Source organism: Taudactylus pleione, unplaced genomic scaffold (genome assembly GCF_031769625.1).
Source record: "Taudactylus pleione unplaced genomic scaffold, aTauple2 ptg000251l, whole genome shotgun sequence".
Lineage (NCBI taxonomy): Eukaryota > Metazoa > Chordata > Amphibia > Anura > Myobatrachidae > Taudactylus > Taudactylus pleione.
In genome coordinates, this window is record NW_028284653.1 from 8,179,127 (window position 1) to 8,188,860 (window position 9,734).

Sequence of the window (9,734 nt, forward strand, 5' to 3'; positions counted from 1 at the left end):
GCACTGTTGTGTGTCATACTATGTATTGGATGCACTGTGGTGTGGCATACTAAGTATTAGGGCACTGGTGTGGCATATCATGTATTAAGGACACTGATGTGTGGCATACTGTGTATTGGGGGCACAGAGATGTGGCATACTATGTATTGGGGCACATAGATGTGGCTGGGGCACTGTGGAGTGGCATACTATGTATTGGAAGCACTATGGTGTGGCATACTATGTATTGGAGGCACTATGGTGTGACATACTATGTTTTGAAGGCACTATGGTGTGGCATACTATGTATTAGAGGCACTGTGGTATGTCACACTATGAGTTGGTGGCGCACTATGAATTTGGCACATATCTGGGTCTGATGGCATGTAGGGAAGCCTGAGGGTCATTGGTGTATGTGTGTTGTTCTATAAAAGTTTTCATATATTTTGGTTGCAGATGATAGTCTGGCTCTTAAACTTTCAAGCTGGCTCCTAGATTTTCCAAAAATTTGTTGAGCCCTGGTTTAACTAATGCAGGGTTTGTGAGTGTGCAGGCGAAAACTATGCCACCTATTGATTTTACAGCGACCAATGCTACCATTATCATTGGTATTTGCACTTACACCAGTCTCAAGCTAGGTGGAAGAGATCGACCAGAGATAGGCTTCCCGTCTCCATACGCATGACTCAGAATCGCTTTTTGATACACTCCTGGTAAACTCCCATGACATTCCCACAGGAATGAAGGTAGTTATGTTCGATTACTTTGTGTCACAACTCTCAGATGGCAAATGGACGCAACCCGTATTTCGGGATTGGCGTGACCTTTTTCTGAGGCACGGAGTCTAATGTGCCGGCGGTGTTCACCAGGGACCCTCGCAAGAGGGTATGGGCTTGGCTGCGTCCAAACACGCAGGTCGCGGCCCTCAGAATAGGTTCCTCTATACAGGTGCTGGTGAATTCTGGATGGAGTGGAGAAGACTTTCAGCGTAGTGAACAGGCCGGGTCAGAACCAACCTGACAACAAGGTACCAGGGAGCAGACGTGTGCAGGTCGCAGAGGATAGCCAAGGTCAAACCAGATTGCCAAATGCAGTACCAGGGATTAGACAGAAGCAGGTCAGAATCAAAGCCAAGGTCAGGAACAGATTTGCAGAGGCTGATTGCAGGAATCCTCTAATCAGTGCAGCTGGTGATTTCACTGAGCTGGATAATAGACTGCAACTGATGTTTTCTGAGTAAGTTCACTGGAACAGCTTGTGATCCCTAAACTGGAATACAGCAGCACACAAATCAGGACACAGAAACTGTAGATATGGAGCCAGATAGCAGTGATGGTTTTCTGCACAAAGGAGCCATAGGAGGATAGAACTTAACACTGGGAAGCAACTCTTTGCTCTGGCACCAGTGGGAGTTCTCACAGGGGATATGAATCTGCTGCAAGTTCATGATAGGCTGTTGAGGTCAGATGAGGCAGGAGCACTCTGACTGGAAGAATGCTAGCAGCTGACATAGTGCATGATGGTGATGTCAGTGATGTCATGATTCTCGAACAAGGTCAGGCAGAAATCCTGACCTGCAGCAAATGGCAACGTAAGTCACACAATTTGAGCAGAGTGTGCCACCTTGCCACCACCCAGTTCCCATCCTGAAATGCTCTATTTCACAGAAAGACAGATCCGGACAAATTTTGTCCAACTCTAAATAGGTTAGCGGCCTAACCTACAGTTAGCGGCCGCTGATTGGCTGGCGGCTCCTGACAGTTCTCACTGAACAGTCGGGAGCCAGTTAGCGGTGTATGTGGTCACACATATACACCTCTAATGGTAAGTATATGGATCGCGTACTCGGTTTGTTTTTTTTGCAAAGAGCCAGGATGCTACGGAGACCAGCGCCAGGATGGAGGTGAGTATACGATCTTTTTTGCAGGTTATTTCTCACGGATATCTGCATTGGAAAAGTCGACAGACCAGCTGGTACAGGTAAGTATGTGTGGTTCCACAAGTGCCAAAGGGCAGGCATGCTGGCACCTGTAGTTCCACTGTAAAATACAATAGTTTACTTACATTTTTCACTTTATTACCCCCGTACCTATGGCTACAGGGGTGCGGGGAAGAGCCCTGGGCTTCAGACCAAGACTGGGGTGCTCGGAAGAGGGGGGACCCCTGAGATCCCCGGCTTGACCTGACCGGCTTGGGGTGATAATGCTTTGGCCCTGGAGACTCGGTAATAGGGTCTTCTGGCTGTGGCATACACCCCGGCCGTTTTGGGTCTGGTGCTGGTTTTAAATATAGGGGTACCCCTGCGCAATTTTTTCCCCCTATGTTTAAAACCAGGACTGGCCCTGCAGCCTGGTGCTGGTACCTAAATTACGGTAGAAACCTACTCATTTTGTTTCCCGTAATTTTAGGTACCAGGACAGGCTGACAAGTCCAGTGTTGGTTAGTCTTTTGGAGGGAGACCCTACATAATTTTTTTAAAATAAATTAACCCCTATTTTACAGGTTTCACATACAAGCAGCCTTCACATATCTCACTGATATGTGCAGGCTGCTAGCTCGGGAGAGATTTGCAGAGAGAAAACACTGCAATCTCGGGTGAGTAATATCATCTTCCCTTTGCAACTCGGTGGAGATATCTCAATCTGCTTCACTATCGGCCATCTCAATTTCAGCTAAACTCACTTCTTAATAAATTTGAGAGATGAAAAACGGGAATATCACCAGAGATTCGGCGATGCAAATCGAGATTAAAAGAAAATTAAACTTGACCAATCTCGATTCTTAGTAAATTTACCCCATCATCTGCACCAAAGGGGTTATATTTTATAATCTTGTATTCTTATTTTGTCATATCATTATTTTTTTAAGGAGCTGATTCTGTTCTGTTATGCAATTCTACTATGAATGTTTGTGTGAAACACGTAAAAGTGCGGTCCATTAAACAACATGACGGCCAATTTATGTTAATTAGATGTAACTTCTCCACAGTTAAATAAATGTTTTGCTGAGATTTTAGTACAGGGATCTGCTGATTACTTTCAGTAAATTACATGTGGTATGTGAGGGATTTTCCTATTCCTTTGGAATGCTGCAGGTAAGAAGGTAATTATTACTATGTCATGCTGTTTTGTAATATGCAAGTAAGTAAACATAACATTGATACAATATAATTTTTCACATGTGTAATGGAGCGTACACACGGTCAGATTTGTCAGACTTGTCAGATTTGTCAGATGAACGATTGAACGATTAAACGATCTGAACGATTTGAACGATTTGACCAAAGTTTTGAACGATTTGAACGATTTGAACGATTGAACGATTTTTGACTGCATTAAAATGAATGGAATCGTCCAAGTCTGACTGCAAACCCATCAGATGTCAGATATCGTTATCTGACAAACGGGAACGCGCATCGTTGATCGTCCATCGTTCAGGCATGTCAGATATGAACGATTTTCCTTCAGATATGAACGACTGAACGATTTTTAAATCGTTATCGTCCATATCTGAAGAAAAAATCTGATCGTGTGTATGCACCATAAATAATATAGTAAACATTTTTTCAAGCAAATAATTTTAATCTAATTGTATTCACCAGGTATTTGTCAGCTAGTAATAAATTGTTATGGTCAATGTAGCATTGCCTCCCCACATCAGAAACAAAGACACATCAGGGCTATGGCGACATTCTCACAGGACTTTCTAGGCCACAGGTTAAATAATCATCTACAGCAGGCATGTCAAACTCAAATTACCAATCAGGCCAAATATTTAAGTGTGTGGGCCGCAAAAAATAAAGTCTTATATGCAATTTTGAAAGGTTTATTATTAATAAAAACCAATGCAGTGCCCCCTATAGTATTGCCCCTTATGCAATTTCCCCCTGTATTAGAGCCCCTTATGCAATGCCCCCTGGTGTTGATCCCATTATGCAATGCCTCTTATGCAGTGCCCTAGTAGTACCTATTATGCAGTGCCCCAGTAATGTCCCTTATGTTGTGCCCCCAGTAATGTCCCTAGTAGTGCCCTTTATTCAGTGCCCCCAGTAGTGCCTCTTATGCAGTGACCCCAGTAGTGCTCCTTATGCAGTGGCCCCAGTAATGCCCCTAGTAGTGCACCTTATGCAGTGCCCCCAGTAATGCCACTTATGTTGTGCCCCCAGTAATGCCCATTATGCAGAGCCCCAAGTAATGTCCCTTATGCAGAGTCCCCAGTAATGTCGCTAGTAGTGCCGCTGCATCACTGGGAACGCTGGCCTCTGAAGCAATCAGAGGCTTCTTTAGTCTCTGATCACCTCAGAGTCCAGCATTGTCAGTTTTAAATAAAGTAAACACTGCCTGATCGGAGCTGAGCTCCGATCGTGGCAGGGGTGTGGGCAGCATATTATATATATTTGTGTCCACACTGTCGGGCTGCATAAAATGTTGCATGTTTCACATGCCTGATCTACAGTATTCAGAGAATATTCATACATATCCTGGGCCAAACGCAGGATTTGTAAAGGGGGGTTTCTGCATATGTATGTGTCTGTTGACGATATTGGATCAGAACCTCTATACACACCTTCCTATACCTTCTAATATCCTGCCTATACCTTCTAAGGATGACGTTAATTTGCGTACGCAGTCATACAGTAAATAAAGACTTAGGGCCTGATTCAGAGCCGTTCGCTATTTGCGGTCGTTCGTTCAAAAACAAGGGGTGGCTATTCAAATGATCCGTTCGCAAATTGCAGTCTGTTCACACCTCTAAGTCTGAACGAGCGAGCAAAACATATGCTCGTTTATTTGTTAAAAACGCCCCCTGGCCGCTCGCACCATACGTCATGTCCGCTATTTATTAGATTAATCGAGAACATCGACCAGCGTATGAACTGCTCGCTATTCTTGTGGTTGGTTTTTGCTACCACAATTTTGCGAACAGTTCTGGCTTAAAAAAAACCCAGTGACGTGGTCAATGACGCTGCTGTTTTAAATATGCACACCCATAAAACGCCCGTTTTGACCTTTAAGCACGCCTGCGTTCTGATTTCCACTCCCCGTTTTCAAGCACCTTCCCCTGTTACCACCCACATACGCCTCATCCTGTCACTCAAATTATCAGGCATTCGCTATTTTGCGAGCACATGAATTTCAGCCGCACTGACTGGTTCGCGCATGCGTATAACGATCCGTACGCATGCGCAGATGTGCGAACATCGCTCGGAACGAGCGTACTGCCGCTAGCGAGTGGCTCTGAATGAGGGCCTTAGTCCTGGAATCTGTGGTTCCAAAGCACAAAGTATTATTCAAGTAAAAGTACAGTCAGTTACACGCTATGATCTGTGTACAATTTAGCGCAAAGGAATTATACAGACCCAAGTACAGTATACATATGCAGCGCCTCTGGTCCAGATGTTAGGTATCAGCAAGAAACCCCTCGTCCGTCAGCATTCAGCATGAAGACTAAGACCCAGTGTTTGAGCACACATGTTTATACCCCCCCAGAATAGACAGGACAATAGAGAAGTTTGTTGCTGATATCATTGGTTCCCAGGGGAGAAGCATCTGTTACAGAGCATTTAACAGGCTGGTTCAAATAGACTCACCCAGCCTCTAACAGCAGGTGATCTCTGCCCACCCGCCCCCTGCAACATCATAACCGTTAATACATTTTGTTGCTTGAAGTTTCTGCGATCCATAACTCGAGAATGCATGAGGCGATCTCCCCACCGATATCATCGGAATACTGTGGAAAGAGTACGCATCAGTACAAAACCAAACACGGCTTTCTTAGCATGTATAAAACCTTAGTTATCAAATATCTTTATTTTACAGCATTTATACTAACTGAACCAACTAAATCTTATATCTTAATGCTAATGGAACCTTGTAAGTGAATATGTAATTTGTGAGTGTACGGGGTTTGATATGAAGACGCTAGTTAACTGGGGACAGATGCTTGCGCATTTAGCTACTAAACAGTGTTTTTCTTATGCATTCGCTAATGGGCACCTCAATTGTGCGTAATGTGCGGTGTTTATGCATAAGATTCCATCTATGATGGACTTATCATATTTATATATATATATATATATATATACATGTACATACATACACACACACACATATCATTCATCACTCACATTTTCAGACTGCAATGCAAATGTGTTACCTCCAGCTGTGAAGCTGGGGCCATTCTGTCTGGGTGTCGGGCTAAAACCTGTTTAGGATTCAGACACATTCAATTGTGTAGATCAATGCCTGGGTTATATTACAATTGCCACAACTATACTTATCTGCATACAGGGATTCCCAATTTGTATGTAAAGCACTCACAGTTTCCAGTGCATTGTCTATTCTATTTACTTTTTCTCAAGAGGCTGTTCTTCTAGTTGCCCTTGGTAGATTATCAAAAACATTGCCATCTGTTCTTAGCTTGTGAGTTGTAACTTAAAGTGACGCAGGTCGCAAAATGGCGTCTTGCAGATTCTTGTTTCTAAAATGCAGTCTAGCTGCCATTCGCAAGATGGTGTCATGCACGCTTCAATTTTAAACTGATCTTGTCTCAGCCAATTATCCAGCTTTGACAGTCCACCCTTTGATTGCGAACAACATGCTATCACAATCTGCTATTAGAATTTAATTTAGGCTTACATTTACATATTATTTAGTGTTAGTATGGGATGGCACAAGGTGGTTCTTAATCCATCAATAATGTGTCTCTGGGTGGGAACATAAAACTACTATTATACGCACACCGCGGATCTTGGAAGATCATGTGAAAGGTGTGGGGATGCACCAGTCTTATAAAAGCAGTCTTGAAGGGGAATTTAGACTTTACATTATCTGAGGTGTTTTAAAAATAACATTTCAATAATACATTCTGTGCATGGCTAAATATAATACATTAAATGATGGTGTTTCCTAGCTCAGGGTTGTAATGCAGTTCTGTATTTACCTCGTATTCATACTGGCCACCATCATGATTTCATTCTTTCGTTTTACTCTATTTTAATAGGAACACACCGGACACATATGCCAATTATTATGATGACAATCAGTATAAGGATCAAGAATATGCCTATGCTGGTGATCACTTCCTGGACTTCCTGGACCCATTCCCCTAGACCTGAGAACCATTTCACTGGGTTCACCCATGACACCCATCCTTCTATCTTTTCCCCTACTTCAGCCACTGAAGCATTATGGTTCTTACGAAATTCCCATTTTAGCTGCAGAATTTCATCCATCTTCCGGTCTATCACCTCCTTGGGATCGCTGATATCATTGGTGACATAGGTGCAACATTTTACTCCAAACTGGATGGCTAACGTTACGCAATACCCTCCAGTAACAGCAGTTAAATAATTCAACACTAGCCTGTGTTGCACCAGTTCTTTCTTGTACGCTTGCAATTCTCTCCCTGTATACCTGAATGTGTCATCGTACATCTCGGTGATATTATCTATCAATTTAGCAAGTTCCTGAATATATCTAAAATTTAATGTACCCCGAGCAATTCTGGTGGGATCCAGTGCGACTAAAGGAAGCTAGGTGCTCTATACCTAGTGAAACGCGTTGAGGTGATTGCTCAGGGAATCCTGACTATACTGGACCTCTAACTTTGGAGCCCCATAATTCTTTGGGACTGAATACAGCACCAGAACATCAATACAGACCACCATCCAAAAATGTGGAAAACCTTGGGGTGAGAGGAACACAGGAGGACAGACGAGTAAAGAATTTATCTTTCTATCTCTATGCAAGACTTTAACTGGTACGCACAATAATTATTAGCCACGCATTGTGTACTAGACTTACTACACTATGGCCCTGATTCAGAGCCGAACGCTCTGACCAGAGCGCTCGCTCTGAATCAGGGCCCTCCTCCATTAAAATTGAGCGTCCTCCTGGATGCTCGTATAGCTGTGGGTCACCACCCACAGCATTTACGAGCGTCCAACAAGATGGTCGCGATGGTCTTGACCATCACGACCATCGGACTTGCGAGTGAAACCCTGTGGTCGGATTTCTCAACCACAAGCCCAGGAGTGATTTTGGCTCTATCAGAGCCAAAATCACTCCCACTGACATCACTAGTGATGTCAGTGGGGCTGACTTCAGACAGTAGGCGTTCCCATGGGAACGCCTCCGTCTGGTAGGCACGCCCCTGGCGCACCCACCAAAGGGGGCGTGCTGTCAATCAACATCGACAGCACGCCCCCTTTGGTGCGAGACCCGGAGCGATGGAAAGTCCTTCGCTCGCCGGGTCTCGCACATGCGCACGACGGAACTCCCTCCATCGTGCACATGCGCAGTGGGGACCATCGACCCACTTGCGAGCGTACTGCCACTCGCGAGTGGGTCTGAATGACCCCCTATATCTGCTCTCATCTATTTGGCTCTACTATGAGCCTCTTTTATTAAAGGTCCTTCGTGTGGCGCCAGATATCCGGATAAAGCTATAACCACATCCGGCTGACAAGACCACTCAGATAAGCTTTAAAGAATTTATTTCTGGTACGCACATATCCATTCCAGCACAACTACACTATCTTGTTTAAATTTAATACACTATTTGGCGCATGCCCTTTCCACCCCACTTTCCATATATATATATATATATATATATATATATATATATATACATTTTTTGTGTGTACTACACTCAATGGTTTACTTAAACTTGTCAAGCAGCCTGCGATCTGAAATAATTGCCCATCCCCGCTCTAATAGGTAGTTAAGAACATATCAGTCATTGCAGGGCTAATTAAACCTTTCATCTGCCAGAAATATAATTTATTTACTTTTTTTCTCTTCTTTTTATAAAGGAAAAGAATGGTTAAAACAGAGTATGTGGTTATTTTTCCTTAATTCTCTCCATGCTTTATTTTTAACAATTAATTCAAACCCTGAAATATACTAAGTAACTTCTCTTCGTACTAATTATATGTAACATTTTAACTTTTTGTACTTACCATTAAATCAATTTTCAGAATTCTTCTGGGAGACACTGTGCCCATGGGCTGGTGCTCATGATGCAGGAACCAGCAGATAACAGGTTAACCTCCTTAGGGTATAAAAGCTTCTCCCCGTCAACCCCTCTTTAGTTTATGAGCTACAGGAATTGGTTGTAAATTCTAATCAAGATAATTGGGCAGTATAGAGAAATAGAAAATAATATAGACACTCAAGAAAATAATTCATTGACCATCAGGGACGTGCGGTGAGGTCGTGATGGATGGAGAGGCACTGGCTAGTATCAGAGCCAGAATTACACATACATATATGAACCGGCTCCACATGCACAGATCTCCCCCCTCACACAGATCCCCCACATACATACAGATTCCCTGTAGCACAGATCCCCCACACACATATCTCCCACTAGTACAGAAGATCCCCCCTAGCACAAACACACACAGACCTCCCCCTAGCAACGGATCCTCCTCACCTTTTTCTCCTTTGTGTGTTTCCTCTGTCTACATATGCCAATTTCCTTCCCTCCTCAGCGCAGCTGCTGAGCTCCAATGCCTGAGTACAGGGCTGCCATCAGAAAATGTGGGGCCGGGGCTGACAAAACGGCAGGACCCCCCCCACTCCCGTGTTTCTGAAACTCCACAGATTCCCCTTCTGTCTCTTCAGTCCCCCCTCTGTCTCCCCAGCTAGCTCTCCTTCTGTCTCCCCAGAAATGGGGCGATTACCAAGATCCCTGCAAAGGTTCCTTGCGTCCGCTTGCCGCTTTTAAAATGGATACTCTTTTTCCAAAGA